Genomic DNA, 18,451 nt, shown 5'->3' on the forward strand with positions numbered 1-18,451 from the left:
TTCTGTGTTGTTGTCCAAGTTTCTGAGGCATATGTTAGGATAGGTCTGATTAAGCATTTATAAATTAACAGTTTAGTATCTCTTTTTAGTAGGTTTGATTTTAAATATTTTTTTAATCCATAGAAACATTTACTTGCACTATTGATTCTTCTTTGTATTTCGGGTGCGATATTGCCATTAACGTTGACTTCAGAACCAAGATAAACAAAACTGTTTACTTTTTCAAACTTGTATTCACCAATTTGCAAGTGAGTTGTAGAATCAGTTATTTTGGTGCATTGCATATACTTGGTTTTCTCCTGGTTAATAGTGAGATGCATTTTTTCTGCCTCTTTTTCCAAATTTCAAATATTAACAATGATAAATTAACAAAAACTTACTAACTCTACTGCTGCAAGGAAAGAATATTGTCACATTTAATGCAACCACATGTTTAAGTATTTTTTATCATCTATGTAGCGTGAAATATGGTTATATAGTATATAGTATGAAATATGGTTATATAGTGTGGTTAATTATTTCACAAAATAAAGTTCCGACACTAACTAATAAAAATTTTACAAAAAATTAATTTTATAAAAAAAATCCGAAATTTTAATTAGGTCTAAACATTGTGGGGAGGGCGGATTTTAAAAACTAATATTTTTTGTTTCTTGAATCTAAATATTTTGCTGTTTTGTGTTTAGTGTATTTGCTTATTAGTGTTAGTGTATTTTGTTATACAATTGTACAAGATATCTCATACACAAATTGCATAAAAAAATATTGAAAATTTATAGCGATGTTAATTAAAATGCACTTAATTCAAAGTAATTAAAAATGCCTTAAACGCAAATTTTTTTTTAAAGAATTTGATCTTAAATAGAGTTTAAACAAATTATTGCATGAAATGTTAATAGAAAAATGAGTGCATACAAAAAAAATCATTAGCAAGTGAAAATTATTTTTTACTTGCACTCAAAATAAATGATATTTAGATAATTTTAAAATTTCTGGTTCACCAAAATGGCGGTATTTGTTATTCTACTAACTTGAATAATTTTTTTTTCATATAATGATTCTTTCCCTTTAAAACACCTAAATAAAACATAGAAACTAAATTTATTATTAAGAAACGGTTTAACTCTATAGTTTTTCAGCAGAAAAAAATTATAGCTAGATTAATTTCATGGTTAATAGTCTAGTTAGTAGTTTTATTGTTAGGTTAATTTCTTAGTATAATTATTTAAGAGTACCAAGTAATTTAAAAGAATGAAAAATTGCAGATACTTCTAATTATAAATAGAATTAAATGCATTTTACAGAAACATATTTTCAAACTTTAATTAGCTGAAAAAACATATAAAAATATTCATTTCTTACGTTGTATGAAGTTTTATGAACAATTCAGACGACGTAGTATTTTTTAAAACGATTTATTTCGTTTTCTTCCAAACAAACGATTTATTTTATAGCGAAAATGGATGATAGTTCATTTTGACTGCAAACGATATATTTCCAACGGGGTTACAATAATAATCAGGAAACAGATTGCTTAGTTTTCGGAAGTAATATACTAGTATCCTTTTCTTTCGATAACTGGATTTAAATAACGAGATAGAGATAACAAAAAATACAGTCTTTTATCAGCATAAAGTAATTGTGCTTTTCAAAAAATGTCATGCTTTATATTTCGGATGAAATATTCCCCCTGTTTTTAGTCAGTTTTATTCGAATTCTTTTTATCATTTAATATTTAGATATTTTATCTTAGCAATAAATTTATACGCGAGCATAAGCCGGAAAAATTATGCATGGAATAAATAGCTTTGACGTAACTATATGATACATCACGCTTCTTTTGGTTTAAACGACTTAACATTCCACGGAATACTCAGTGCATGTAAAAGTACAAATGAAAGTATGCATTTTTTATGTACAAGCATTGACAAAATAATGCCTTAATTTTTTTGCTCTAAATATTATATATTAAACAACTTTAGTTGTATCAAGAATTTTTTAAAAAAAGTAACTGCGGACAGTAAAAGCTAACCAAATACATTGAACAAAGATATGCATATTCAAATAAATTATGTTTTTGTAGTTGAATTCCTAATATTAAATATCGCTTGCGCTAATTAATTAGCATTGCTTACTTTTTATTTTTATATTTTATAACCATCGTTGAACAGCTGAACCAATTTTTGGGTTTACGACTACTAATGTTCAGTTACATAGCCTTGTAATTTAGAACTCAATCCAGAAGACAAGGGAACTCCAGGATCAGATATTGAAAGAAATTTGCCTTCGTGGAGGACTTCGTGGAGGTTAGCCTGACGGCAAGGGGACTCTAACACATGATCCGTTTACCACTGAGGATATTTCATTTCTGCACTGTGGTCGGTGCAAGCCGGATGCGTATCGACTAGCAATCAGTGGGATACGAACCCGGTTCATCTCATTAGAAAGCGAATGTTCTATCCCCTGTAAGTAATCGGATTAATATTTTTTGATATAAAACTTTAAAAAAGTTTTATATTTTATATGTTTTAAATTTTAAACTTTCATATGTTTTAAATTTTATTTCTCAACCTCTAATCAACTAATTTCGTTCAAATTTTGTATTTTCTTATTTAAAAATACATAGCTTAGAAAAATGTAAAAAATTTTGTACCAAGTTTAGACAAACTAAAATTATTCAAAGAAAAATTTTATTCACTTAATTATTGTTAATCGTTTAAATTTATTATACTTAATCGTTAAATCGTTCAAGTTGTGTGCAAAAAAATTTTTATTCACTTAAATACCCGAAATATGGCGATATACATAAAAAGTGAAATTAAGTTAAGACTGCTCTCTTGCCTACTTGGACTATATTTTCTAGATTGTAACTACCCCCTCCTCCATAATATGATAGTCAAAATGAAAATCCCTCAAAAAAAGAGGTATGTTTATTCAGAGAAAGAACATTTTTGTTTTTGATTCCGTAGTTAGCACTAAATAGTTAGAAAATTTCAGGATTATTAAGATCGGTACTTATTTCATCAAAATCAGGTGATTAGAAATAGTTGATCAGGGGATATCATTTTTTATTTGTGCAATGTACACAAATTAATATGGTTAACTTTTTATATTAAATGTTAAAATATTTATTGAATTTTAAATATTAGATTGTCCCAATATAGAATATTTCATATTCTGGAATATATTAAGTACAAAAACACAACAACAGGTTAAGATTCTCATAAAATATTCATTAAAAATTGTTCTAGTAATTGAAAAGTTGAAAAAGCAATTTTCAGCAGTTCTTTTTTTATGTCAACTTCAGTTTTTAAGTAGTTATTAATATGTAAAAAGGAATTTAGCTTTCCAATTTATTTCACAAAATATTATTATTGCCTATCTTTTATACTTGCTTTGTTCCAAGATTAAAATCATGAGTTACTTAAATGCTTTAAATATGGAATATAAATTTAAAATTAAGCAATCATTCCAACATTTTCAATTTAAAAGAGATAATATTTGCGGAAACGCTTCTAACATACATTTATTTTTCTTGCATTCAAATTTATTTAGTATTTAATATTTTGCTGGACTCTTTTTATGATTTGCCTGAGTTATAATTTTAATTTAAAAAGTTTAGATTCTTTACAAGCCATTAGTTTGTGTCCAATTATTTTACCGCTTAAATTTCTAACTTTCTGCATCTAGAAAATTGATATTTTCGAGAAAATTGATATTTTCTTCCAAGATCGATTTAATAAATGCGTAGCAATCATTTAACAAACTTTAGTTGGTGAATTTATTTTCTATAAAACTGTTGGAAAAGATATTTTCAACTATATATTTTTTAATTATAGATTTTGTTCATATTTTTATTTATTTTGCTTCAATTGAGAGATGATTTTCCATTAAAATACTGATTAAAGTAATTTTATCTAATTTTTTTAATAAAATAGATTTTATTTTAAACTCAAATCATTGATACTGTTTGCAATCATTCTTCATACATATTTAAGATTGCCTTTTTTATCGTATTTTTGTCCTTGTTCGTTTGTCACATACTTTGTCGTTATATTCACAGACTTTTAAATATTTCTAAATAACCCAGACTTTAAATTCTTCTAATAATGTAATAGTTTAGAAAGTCTTAGAACGTTTTTAAAAAAATTAAGTTATAGTCTTGTAGTTTCTTAACCCTTTAACGGGCCCTTTATTTTTAGTAAAAGTAAATTAAAGTATTTTTGGAATTGAAATTGTTTTAAAAACAGTAATTGATATATATATTTAAAAAAAACTCATTTAATTTATGAAAATGCCATTTTTTGGGGGGTAAATATATTTAACATGACCTATTAGGAACTTACTGACTTTTATTTTTCTTTATTTGTAAAATAAATTCCTTAAATGCTACAAACTTTGGTAAGAATTATGTATTTTATAACTTTTATACTATTTTTTAAAGTGACAAATGGTTACCAATTTTATTCAAACTCACTTCAAGAAAGCTGAAGTTTTTGAAAAATGGAAACCTAAATTAAAAGTGGTAAAACGTGGTGGTAAGTATACTTACCACAGCCTTCAACAGGGTTAACTTATAGTTTGAAAGTTAAGAAATTACTCAACATATAGACTAAAACGTATTTATCGCATAGTCTACAAATGTGGAAGTTTCTTAACGGCTGGCCTAAACAGTGAGAAATTTCTCAGCGTATTACCTAAAAATTCAGAAGTTTCTCAGTGCATTGGGTAAAAAATTAAGAAGTTAATCATCGCGTATCCTAAAAATTGTATCTCAACTCATAGCTAAGATTTAAGAGGTTTCTCAACTTACAGTCTGAGAGTTGATAGTTTCACAACGAGTTTTGAAATTTTTAGTCTAGTAGTTTTCTAGTAGTCTAGTAAGTAGCATGTCCCATATTTATTCTAATAGCTATTATCCGATATTAATGAGATAACTGACCATAGGGAACTAATGAATTTTCACCATCAATAAACTGCAGTCATTGCTCACTGAAAAAAAAGTATGATAAAAACTTACCAAATATGGTAAATTTTACAATGCTTCTGGCTGCATGGAAGCACCAGAAAGCGCGATAATTTTACAGAAGAGCTTTAGCAAATGGAAATAATTTTTTACAATATGCGTTAAAATTTGGTAAATAAGGTTAAAATTTAGTAATTATCTCATGATACCTTACAGCATGTCATAAAAACCATTATTCTGTTAAATTTACTTTTCAGTTCTGCATTTTTAGTAAATGTGTGGTAATAAAATACATAATTTGCAAAACCAGAATTTCGGTAAACCCATACCATATGAACTTAAACCGTTACCATTAGAATGGTTTAAACAAGGTATATTTTAGTATTATTACCAGAATCATGGTTCTTTTTACCAAAAAATGTCTTTACTATTCAGTATGGTAACTTTACTAAAAAATTCTTCTCTTTGCAACAGACTAGCAACAGTCGTTTTGCTTTAGATTACTAATTGCGAATACAAAATAAGAAATATTAACTCAATTTTTTTGTGAAAACACTTAGGTAATTATGAAATATTATTTATTGCAAATAAATTTTGTCTGTTAGCAAAATAGAGATTTAGATAAACTTATAAATCTATCCCCTTCTTAGCGGGGTGAAAAATTAATTAAACAAAATATATAAGAAAGCCAATAAAAATCCATTTAAATTATCTTTCAGAAAGTGTAGCAATTTTTAAAATTTATAGCAATTATCCCTAATGTTAATCAAAATGTCAATTTTTCCTTCATCTTTCAGAATTTCTTATTTCATACTTAATAACTTTTCATTAAGAATGAATAATTGCGATTCTATCTGCGATACTGTATTTAAAACTCTTTAAGATGTTCATTTAACTTGTCTTAAACTTTTTATTTCTTAAATAAGAGAGCCAAATAGGTTTCGTATCTTTAACTAGTCCTGATAAATTCTTTTTTATTCTGCTTATTTAACTAATAAATATATTGTCTGTTTGTTCTTCTTTTAACTTGATGTTGTGTTTTTCTGTTTTCAAGGATTTGATTTTCAATTTCTTTCTTTGTAGAATTATTTACATTTAAGATTAGAGTAATCTATATTTTCTAATGAATAAAATAAAATTGGAATCAAAAGTGATTGAAAAAAAAAAGATTAGTTTTCGCATTTAATCGTTCTATTTTCAGCTTATAAGATTTTTTTCTTTATTTCAATATTGCTTTAGTTTCTTAACCGATAATAAATTTTTATACATAAAATCTCAAGCTGAAAAAGTATTTCTCATATCTAATTTTGCAATCAAAAATATCATTTGTACAAATTAATTACATATTTTTAGGTTAGGCTCCCGAATGACTCTTAGTGCTTAAAATTCCAACCATTAGATCAAAAGTTTTTCAGGATGTTCACTTTTTTGCTCACTGTTTACTTCAGTTTAATTATTTAAAATAAATAATGTATTTTAAATAAAATCTATTGTTTTAATTTTTAAAAAAATCCAAAATTTTAGAAAAAAAGATAGTTTCTGTATTTAAACTCTTTCCTATTTTAAAAATTATCAGAAAAGGACTTGTTTTAATCAAAATATTGTTTTATTCATATTTATTTTGTGTTTAATTCCTTTTAACAAGCATGGAAGTATTGTAATGTTGATAAATATGCAGTAATAAGTAATATTTAGTAATGATGGTAAATATGCAGTCATGTACTAATGTATTCATGTAGTAATCTATAGTAATATTGGCAAATATGCATTCATGCAGTTATAAATTCTTGTAGTAATATGTAGCAATGTGTAGTAATGCAGTTATATGAAGTAATGTAGTAGTATATATTAATGTTGGTAAATATGTAGTCATGTAGTAATGTAGTATGCAGTAATATGTAGTAACGTAGTCATGCATTTATATATCTGTTGGTAATGTAATATGCAGAGAGCATCGCATACTCGTTTGCTCCTAGCATTTCTTTTTAAGGTACTGATTTTCAACGTACCGTTTACCACTTAATGAATTCTTCTGAAAATACACTTAAATTTTATTAAATATTATTTAAGAAAAATAGAGGTTGTTTGTCAGTAAATTAAAAATATTGATAAATATATAAAACTGTCTCGCTTTTTATGGGTCGAATAATTGGTTTAAAAAAAATATAAGAGAGTTGTTAAAATTAGTCTATTAAATGTAATGTGAAACTGCTAACTATAGTAGCAAAACATTGTTTTTCTATACACCTGCTAAAATTTTCGGAACGCTTTGAACTTAAATATCGTTTAAATTACCGCATCATTAATAAAATGCAATATTGAACTATATTGCGGTTTAAATATTCCCTCTTGAACTTGATCACACACATATGATTCAATTCAACATCTTATAAAAGTTTCTGATTTTCGATGAATATGATGACCTTAAAGTACATGTACACCGAAGAGTGTACATGTACTTTAACATACAACATATAACATACAACATAATACATACAACATTATGACCACCCTGCTAATAACATGTAGGACCACCTTTAGCCCTCAAAACTGCTAGCAACCGCCGTGGCATTGATTCCACAAGGTGCTGATAGGTAGTCTGAGGTATCTGGTACCAAGCGCTCGCCAACTGATCCTGCAATTCCCTCACATTGCGAGGGGGTAGCGTGGCAACACGAACTTGGTTTTCCAAGTAGGACCACAAATGCTCCATTGGATTAAGGTCAGGTGAATTTGGGAGATAAGACGTGGCTTGAAAGGCACTAGAATGTTCCTCAACGATTCGATCCTTATGACATGGTGCATTATCCTGTTGGTAAATACCATCCCCCGCAGGAAAAATTGTTGTCATGAATGGGTGAACTATGTTCCAAGTAGCTTAAAGATGTCAGGGATTGTTCTATGAGGATTATGGGCCCTAATGTGCCCCATGAAAACATTGTTCCTGGGCGAGAAACCATGAAAACCTGGGAGAGCCCATCATTATAGATGGAGGGTGGTCATAATGTAATGGCTCTTCGATGTATATGAGTACGATGAATTTGAGGATTTTAAATTACATCAACTTAATTTTAAGGTTCGACTTTGATCTTGATCTTAAAGCTGCTGCACGCAAGAAAGCAAAGATATTGTCTCTAAAAAATTCTTTTTCCACACTAGTTTAAAAACTTCGCTACGCATTGAATTTTAATATCACTTAAATTTACTGCAACATTATTTAGGTGTTATGTTGAACATAAAATAGTACCAAATATTCCCTCTTGAACTTGACCACACAATATGAATAATATGGTTAGATTCAGCACCTTAAGTTTAATTTATAAAAATTTGAAGTGTTTCTGACTCCATTGGAACGCCAAAAAGATCGGTAATTTTTACCAAAATGCTTTGATAAAAATTAATTAGAAATTTGGTAAATAAGATAAAATTAAGTTATTTTATTATGATGAATTAAAGCACGTCATAAATATCATTTAATTGATTAATTTTTGTTTTTATATTTTACTAAATGTGTGGTAATAAGAACTATAATTTTGAAAACCAGAACTTTTGGTAAAGCGTTACCATATAAACGAAAATTTTTCGAAAGAATTTTTTAAATATCATCTTTTTTTTAACCAGAATTATAGAATTTTTTTTCACCAAAAATGCCGCTACATTACACCAGGATAATTTTATCAGAATTCCTTTTTTTCTCCATGCAATAACCGCTTTACATCTTAACTAATCACTTTAACAACTCTTGTCAACAAATTTAATGAATTCTACACAGACTCAAATAAACCTGTAATTCAAACTCTACATCTTATTTCAATATGATTATAATAACTAATTGCAGGGTATAGAGACAATCAAAATAGTTGTTTCCTTTATTACAAAACAACGAGGCACTCTAACAAAGAGCAAATGATTGGAATTTTGCCTTCTAATAAGTAAGTCAGAAATTGTATTTTGTGTTTTTGCAAGATATCATTTGGCATTTTGCCAGATCAACCAATATTCTTTTTACAGACAAATTGAAATTAGTTCCAAAGTCAGACAATAGATGGGCTCGTTTGGAATAGCAAAAAGACACGCAAGTAGCTTTTCAGTTACGTTGTCAAACACAATGCTTTAAGTCTTAGACATAAAATGTGTGATGTGAATTTTCATTAGAAAGCCACACTGACCTTTATTTGATACCATAACGAAAGAAAATTCTAAAATCGTTACTTCAATATCCTTTGTTAAAATGAAAGTGTAATTCGGTTATTATTCTATTAATTAGTAACGTGCACCCTTATTGTAATGAATGGTTTTAAAGTTCACTACTCATGAAGCGGTAATTTGATTATCTTCAGCTATTCGTATAATTAAAGGCTATGTAACCCGTATATGCTTTGTAATTGTTTACATTTTGCACTTCTCTGCCGTTTGAGAATTCAATTAGCTGTGAGTATGAGTTAATTTTACTATATCATTATTCAATCACCTAAGCGACGGTGTTTCTCAACTTAATTTGAAATCAAATTTGCAATCAAGTAATATATTTTGTATTTTACACGTAAATTTTCAAAGGTTCTCAACTGAAGCATATTAGGCATATTATTGAATCTTCATCCGTGTGAATTCAAATTGATAATTTTAGCTGAACAATTCTCAATTATTTTAGAACTTTTAGAACTCAATTATTTTAGAACGATTTACGTTCCAATTAATCTTTACAATAGTAATATGCAGTCAGCAAGACAAAATGAATCATCCTTAATACTTTTGATCTAATAATCTGAATATCACGTTATAAAATAAAGTGCTAATTTTTCGAAGGGATACATTAAATATCATAACTGATTGTTGCACATGATAATTCAATTTGAATTTTCAACTATATTTGAAATCAAGTGATAAATTTTGTATTTTACACTTGGATTTCAAAAATTTATCAATCGAAGTATATTATTCAATATTCTTTCTTGTACATTCAAATTGATAATTTTAGCTGAAAAATTCTCAGTTATTTAGAATTTTTGATTTACGTTCCAATTAATATTTACAATAGTAATATGCAGTCAGTAAGATAGAAAATTAATCAAATCAAAAGTCAAAATTTAATCGTCAAAGTAAATTTAAAAATTTTATGGATCGGATTATAATCCAAAATTCTTTCACAATAACTCAGAAATATTAGTGGAATAAAACCATTTTAAAACTGAAACTACAATAAAAAAAATAGAAAAAAATCTAGGAGAACAAAATAATGCAATATATTTTCCCAACCATCTATACAAGAAGCATTTCAAAAAATATTATCATTATAAATTTCAAGTTGAAGTCTAACTTCAATTAAGTTACTTAGATGTAAGAACTGAAATCGAATGAAATTCCATTTTAACTTAGATCCCTCAAGCTTTACCCAAAAGAAATTGTCACAGAAATCGTCTGGTATTTGTGGATTTCTTGAATTATGATGATGGCAACATTCCGATATTTTATTTATCTCAAAGAAGGGCATCATGCATGTGGAAAGAGATTACTTGCCATCATTGATTATCTACGATTATATCTCCAGGAAAAATTCAAATGGAAAGAAATTCCCAGGATACGAAATGTAGAATAAATCAGAATACTAGGAATCAGAAATCGGGAAAAGTGAATTGTCAACGCTGATAATAGGACATAAATATCAACTTATCTTATGAAATTAATCGAAATAAGGTATATTGTTGTTTACATATTAAGAATTATTTTAATTGATACAAATAATCAAAGTTACCAAGTTTTAAATTCTACTTAATAGTTTTGCAATACATAATAAGACCTACTTTTCACCCTATGAGGAAGTTCTTAATTTTCTTTTCAATTCGATGATAAATACTTTAGAATTAACTTTCATATTCCACGCAATGCATATACTATTAAAGTATGTATAGTAATTTATTCTTCAAATAAAGATTTAATCTACTATTCAATTAAAAGAATAAGTTAAAAATGCAAGTATGAATTTCTTATAAACTATTTCATGAAATGAAAAGTATTAAAAATTTTCTTCACTAAAACTTTTAATCATCATTACTGTAGTTAAATTTTAATTGATATTACAAAATTTAGTTCGTTAAAAAATGCTCGACTAATAAACATTATTGCCACATTTTATTCTAGCTTAGTTTATTTTTAAATACGTTTCATGGGAAATGTTATTTTTAATTTTCTTGGACTTTAACAATTTACATTAAGTGTTCTCTATTGTAGCTGAGAAGTTCTTAATTCTATTTAGGAATAAAAAAGAAAAATGTTTCATAGTCTTTTTAACATTAATATTTTTTAAGATGTCGTCACAAGTAATAAAAACATTTCATTTTTCGTAAGAAATATTTAATGAATTTCAACGAACGATAAGAGCTTTCTACAATAAATTGCTCAAATATCTATTATTAATTTTGAATCCCCTAAAAATGTCCCATTTTTACTATCAAAATTAAAAATAATTTTTCGATTTTTAAAGTTAAAAATTAAATGTTTATAAGAGAAATAGACATTTAAAAAAATTATCATGTTTATGCGTTTTTATTAGGATAAATTTTACACGGGATAGCTTGAATTAAACTGATGGCTTTGAAAATATCTGCATTAAGAAAATTACTCAGGTTTAGAAGAAATCATTTCATCAAATTTTTGTGACAACGCAAAGATTTTGACTTTCAGAACTGTTAAGTTAAATTCATATATTTTTCATAGATGGTACTGCAAATTGTAAGTGTTTAATTTATAGAAATATTACTGGCAATCACCTCACAATCTTTTGAAATCTTTTACTGAAGGAAATCAATTATATTATTTTTACCATATATATTATTGATAATATTATATGCAACTTTACAGTTGATTTATATAGTTTTTACAATATTCTTCAATTTTTGGTCTCCTCTGCTTCAGATTATACAGCATGGGGATCATTAGTGCACCATCATTTTTATTGCTATCATTTTTACAAATTAATTAATAATTATTTCTTTCTAAAAGCATTTAAAATGCAACTAAAAGGTGATGAAATAAAATCCGGAATTCAGCATACAACTTATTCTTTCATTTCACTAAAAAATAAATGTTATAAATGAGGTTTAAACCGGACTTCTAGACCAGAAAATCACTTTAAGTTCAACAATTTAAAAATTAGACTATCCATAACAGATTTTAATCTAAGTTTTCAATTAAAAAGAATTTTTGAGAAAATACTTCGTGATTATAGTGGGAAAAAATCTCGCTGCGAGTCGTACTCATTTTCAAAAACTATGAGTAGAAATAGCGTCAGTCAAAGAAATTAAGTGAGTAAGAGAGTAATAGTATTAACTTCGAAACTGTCTTAGATCCATTTACTTTGATATATTGATGTGGTCTCAAATGGAGACGATAAATTAAGGTTTATGTTTTTTATGTTCACATCGCTCTTCAAGGTATGAACAGTCACTAAGATGCCAATAAACAGAAGATGAATGGACCCTATGTTCGAAATTAAGTTTGTCATAAAAACAATTTTAATGGAATGTACGAACGTTTAATTAAGAATTTATAACCAAGGTTAAGTACTAAAAAGTGCTTTTACAGATAAAATATGTTGTGCTGGAATTAATAACAAGTGGCTTTTTTTAAACATTATAGTATCAATATGCTGCTTATTTATTCATTCACAAAACAGACAGTTATATGGTTATAATTTTTCACAACTTAATTTCTATTTTTATCAACTTATCGAAACCTGAAAAATGACTATTTTCAATTTATCTATTTGGTCGACTTATATTTATTTCGTGTTGTGGAAAAATACTTACACAGAGGTAGCTAGTTAAGGAGAGACCCTACCTTAAGATGGCAAAATATTAACGTTTTTCTTGAATTTTTTTTAAGTAATAGAAACAATGCAGAGACTCCTTGTTTTTCTTGTGTTATTTAGCTACAATTTAAGTCTATGTTAAAAAATTTTCTTTTGCGAAATAATAAAAAATAAGTTGGTGGCAGCTCCGTGTGTGGCTGGTCATCAAAAAGTAACACCTCATTGGCCTCATCGGTTTTTTGATGTTCGCAAAATTACCAAAATGGCGCAACTTAAAAAAAAAAGTTAAGTTTTTCATTAAAAAAAATATTCATTAAAATACTAATATAAAATTGAAATATAAAAATATCAAAAAAATCCGATGTTACTTTCTAAAGAATATATCTTTACGTAATTTAAAATAAAGAACAGCTTATTTCGTTGTATAGATCATGAGAAAAAAGCGTTAGGCCAGTTCAAAAAGCAGCGAGTCGAGAAAAACGCGTTTAAAGTTTTGATTAATGGTAGGGGAAAAAGTTTAATTTCATATATATAATGGTCGATAAATGAAATGCCTACAATAATTTTCTATATACAGTCAACAGAATGGATGAGACACAAAAAGAATGTCGCCCCTCCTAATCCGGCCGAACGGGCCTTTCTACCTGCTTAGTGACGACTCTCTATTTTCCGGTATAACTTCCAAACGAAGTTAGGTACCAAGGAATCATTTTAGACAGACATTAGGAAGGGCACAAAGATTCGAAAAGCAGTAAATTTTTTTTCGAGTTTTTGAAATATACAGGGTGGGGTCCCCCCTTAAGAAAGATATTAAGGGAAAGAAAGAGAAAATTTCTTAAATAATAAAAAAATTTCAATCTAAATTTTTTAAAAAATAGTATTTTTAAAAATAATAAATAATACAAGATTAATATGCAGTGAAAATTATATCATACACTTATTGAATATCATAAACTTCGTAAACAAAATTTCTTGAATTTTTTTTGCTAGAAACTAGCTTTATTTGCGTGATAACCGGCCTCTATAGGGGTCAGGTAACTGGCCTTGTATTTGAAAGGTTCTGGGCTCGAATCCCGTGCAAAACATGAATGTTCTTTCCTTCTCTGCACTGTCTGTTCACTGTTTGAGCAACGTTGGTCACCTAATATGGTACCCCTGAAAGAGTGGCCAACAAATCTGCCCTTCAGATACCTGTATGACGAAAGTCATTGTCCAGGTGGGCATTTAAAAAAAAGGTTTCATTTCTGTAAAGTTAGCATGGAAAAAAACAATAAAACCCAGTTTTTATTTTAAAGATAGATTTTTTATATCAAAAAATATGCTTGATACAAACATTTACTATGTTTTAGGAAAAAAATCAAAAAACTACAATCTATAATTAAAACTTTAAAGTCAGGATACAGGATGAAGATTTTTTATTAAAAAGACAGGACGAGTGTGAAGAACAAAACAAAAAAGAAAATGTTAATTTAGAAATTTTATAAGGTTCCATACTTCCCAGAAAAGGAAAGTGAAAATATTTAATGAAATAATTGTGCTATAAGGTACGCTACTTTCATTCCTGCCATTAATCAAATTTGACTTCTAAAAATTCCAGCAACGGATTATAATTAGCGAAACGTTGATACATTTTACGCATTTAATAAGTGTTCTGCTTCCAATGTAACATAAATTTTAACTTCCTACATTTGAATACTTAAATCCCTTTCAGCAAACTGAGAAGTATTCTATTTGCGATAATTTAAAAAAATGTACATTCTTTCCAAATATGTTATGGTTTTAATTAAAGAGGCAAGACTTAAAACAAGAATGATAAATTGTGGATTTCACTATTTACTCTTGCCGACTTATTCGCAAATTATTCTTAAAATCAATAGCTTTGATTGATAGTACTCCTTGAGCCTGAAGCTATTTGTAAAGATTATTAAGCCATATTTAGATGTTTAAGTAAAATAAATTAATTTTGGAAAATGTGTTTTTGATATGAAAATGAATTATTTAAACTTGTTGACGAGAGATTTTATGAAGTTCGTTTGAAATCTATAAAATTTAAATAACGTAATTTAAATAACAAAATTAAAAAATGAGTTGAAATATGCAGTAAAAGCAACAAAAATTTAGGATTTCAAGAAACTTTTTCAACTTTCTTGCAGACATGTGTATAATAGTGTTTTTATATTAATTTTAGACTACTACTTGTGTTAGAAATATAATTTTTTTAATTTTAAATAACATAAATTTTGTGTTTATGAAGATTAATGCATGAAAAAACTTTGGACAGTATAGTGATACGACACACTTGTCCCAAAAGATACATTTTTACATCAATCTATTCCTCAGTACAATTTCCAGATGGATACTTGACATGTTTCCTGAGTTTTTACTAGTTACCATTGAAACAACTGAAGTTTTTATGTGAACATTGTGATATTTTTCAGAAAAACGCTCTGAAATATCTTATGAACAATTTGAAAAAGTGGCTTATCATTATATTATCCCAAGCCTTTCTTATACATTTTAGCTAATATTATTTGTTTAAACTTAGCTGCATTGCAATTTATTGTGTTGATAGGAAATTCATAAAACATGTTATTCCACTAAAATTGCAAAAGTATGACTAAAAAATATGAAATAACATTACTAATTTAATTGAATAAACATCACTAAAAACGATATTAAAAGAATACATCCTGATCAATATCTATTTTCTGTCAAAAGATTAAAAATAAATGTTACTTTAACGGCAGACCTCATCTATTAGCAAATCTTAAAACATTACATTTACAACTGAAATAAAATTTTACAAGTACAAATCAAAGAAATGATTAAAATTATTAAAGAAATATTACTGAAAAACTATATAAAAACATTATGTCTTCTGTCTATCTTCGGTCTATAAAATATCCATATATCGAATATCCGTTTATCGATATTCATATTCTTTGCTTTGGGTATTCTTAAATTAAAAACAATGCATTTAGGGGAAAAATTTACTCTATTTATTTATTTTAAATTTTGTTTAGTTTTGAGAGCTATCCTTTTATACTTCTATTTTATTTCACCGATTTTCCATTCAATTGAAAATTAATTGAACGTACTCTTGCACTGAAATTGCATGCAAGAATTATTAAATAGATCCCTGCATTACATCGAACAGATATAACTAAAAAAAAGAACATTAAAACAATGTATCGTCTGTCTAAAATCAATCTTCTGTGAAAAGCAAAATTTCACTATAACTTTATCTATTAGCCAATCAACAAATCTAAATACACTATACATTTGAAATTAAAATAAAATCTTTCAAAAACGAATAAAAGAAATGTGTAAATCAATATTAAATCAACAAAAAAAAGGTTTTAAAGAGAATACGAAAACTATGATACGATTTCAAAGATTTAAAAGTATTTTTGAAACATAAAGTATTGACAAAAAAATTATACAAAAACAGAATTTTTAACAATTTTTGCTTGTTATTAAATAATTAAAGAAATGAAAGGACACAAAAGAAAGCTCAAATTGGAGACTAAATAACAGGAGTAAAAATGTACTTAATTATTAACTAAAAGCTATTATTAATACCGCTTGTGCAATCTTTTTTATACCATCTTTGAAATAATCTTATATATATAAAAAATATGTGATATAAATAATATAAATATGTGAAAAAAATAAGTAAGATTTTTATTATTGAGCAAGAATCTTTTTTTACAGTTTTTCAGTAATTAAAAAACGCAAGGAGACGAGAAAAAAAATCTCAAACTGCACTCAAAATAGCATGAGAAAAAATGTATTTAACTGTTAACTAAAAGCTATTATTAATACCGCTTGTGTGATCTTTGTTTTATATCATCTTTAAAAAAATCGAAAATAGGAAATGGGAAACGTTAAGATTGAAATATAATGAGTAAATGGTCTTATATATCTATATTTATGTACTAAAAAAGATCGTTGGAAGCATAAAATTAATAGACTAATAGATATTTATAGACATAGAATATGTAATTTAGTGAAAAAATATCTATAACTTTAGTCCTCACGTGTTTACTTTTTCCATTATCAATGCTAATGTTAAAAGTCACGGCATATGGTCGTTTAATAAGTGTTTATAAGTCGTGACTTAGAAGTTATATAATATTTTTTTTATCTAAACATTTCAATTGCAAAAGCTATTCACCTTTATTTGGAAGGAAGGAAAAAATAAGTTTAAAAAAAATTAATTTGTTTTTTTAAGAGAATCATTTCGTTTTTATTTGCAATATTTATAAATTGTTTTTTGCATTTTATGGATATCAGAAATTAAATTTGTAATGCTGCTTAATGGAATATTGAATTTCAAAGGGAAACAAAAAGTTTTATCTGTTACACGCGAAACTTTTAATAAGTAAAAAAATAATTTAAACTAAAATAGACTACAGATGCATAATTTTAGAGATAAGCACACTTGAACGGAAATAAACATGTGTATAGATAAATTGATCTACAAATAGATAAATTCAGACGCAAACAAAGGATTTTATTTAACGAAATGTAATGTAATGTAGTCATATTTTATTTGTTTTACTATCAATCAACCAGTAATTTAGATTTAAAAAAATATTTTATCGTGTAGCAATGTGAAGATTAATTTTTTTTTAACACACTAATTAGATTTTAGTTTCAATTGCGTTAAGTAAAAATTGTTCAGCGTTTGAAAATCTCCATGTAAACACGCATAAGCGAAAACTTAAACAAATCTATTCTTTCAACATCAAAAAAAATGTGGTCAAAACTACCAGAATATGGCTAAGGTTACCGTGTTTCCCGCTCTGTGGAAACACCAAAGAGCACGGTAATTTTTAGCGAAGTACTTGGGTAATGATTTTGGTAAAATTTACAATAACATATGGTTTTCTTAATATGTGATAAACTTTGGTAAATGTGATTAAATTTGGTAATTTAATCATGATATCTTAGAGCATGGCATTAAAACCGTAATAAATGTTTTTTTTAACCAGAAACATTATAAATTTTTCAAATTATAAGCAAATTTAAAACAAATTATAACTGCACGCTTGGTACGTTGCATGTTAATTACATCTGAAGACTTGAAATTTTCGTCTGCCACAATTATTTTCTTCCCTTTCTCTCAATAAAATCCGAAACGACATAAAAGAGAAAAAGAAGCATTCACAAAATGATTGAGAAAAGAGAAAACGGGGTAATTTTTAAATTTTCTTTTTAACTTTTTATTTAATTGCGTACAAACTGTACTTATTCAATAAGAAAAGTTTTTACATGCTTTTTCAAATTTACACGTAGTTACGTACTGATGTGTTATTTTAACAAAGCAATTAAAAGATTACTTGGTTTTTCTATACTTTTCCTTGAAAAATTTTTTTTCCTATTTCTCTGTAACTGTCCTCTATTGTTACGAAAATAAATTCCTTACCAAATTCTTAAAAAATAAACTAAATAATCAAATCCCTTAATTCCCTCTTAAGAATTTATGCCACAATACTTCAACAATAAAAAAACAACGGCTTTAAATGGATTATAAAATGACAAGACATACTTAAAAAAATTTTTTTTGAACATGGATGGGAGAAAAAAAAAAACATTCTTATACAATTCGGCAATTTTGAAAAACTAAATTCAACAAACATTGTTATCGAATTTAAATTCCAAATTAGAGTTTT

The 18,451-nt window shown here is 26.8% G+C and overlaps 1 protein-coding gene across 2 annotated transcripts in view; it reads left to right on the forward strand.

Annotated features, from left to right (window-relative positions):
* LOC107440916 (fibroblast growth factor receptor-like 1) overlaps positions 1 to 18,451 on the forward strand; it is a 311,107-nt gene that overhangs the window by 168,145 nt on the left and 124,511 nt on the right. The window lies entirely within an intron of this gene.

Source organism: Parasteatoda tepidariorum, chromosome X2 (assembly GCF_043381705.1).
Source record: "Parasteatoda tepidariorum isolate YZ-2023 chromosome X2, CAS_Ptep_4.0, whole genome shotgun sequence".
NCBI lineage: Eukaryota > Metazoa > Arthropoda > Arachnida > Araneae > Theridiidae > Parasteatoda > Parasteatoda tepidariorum.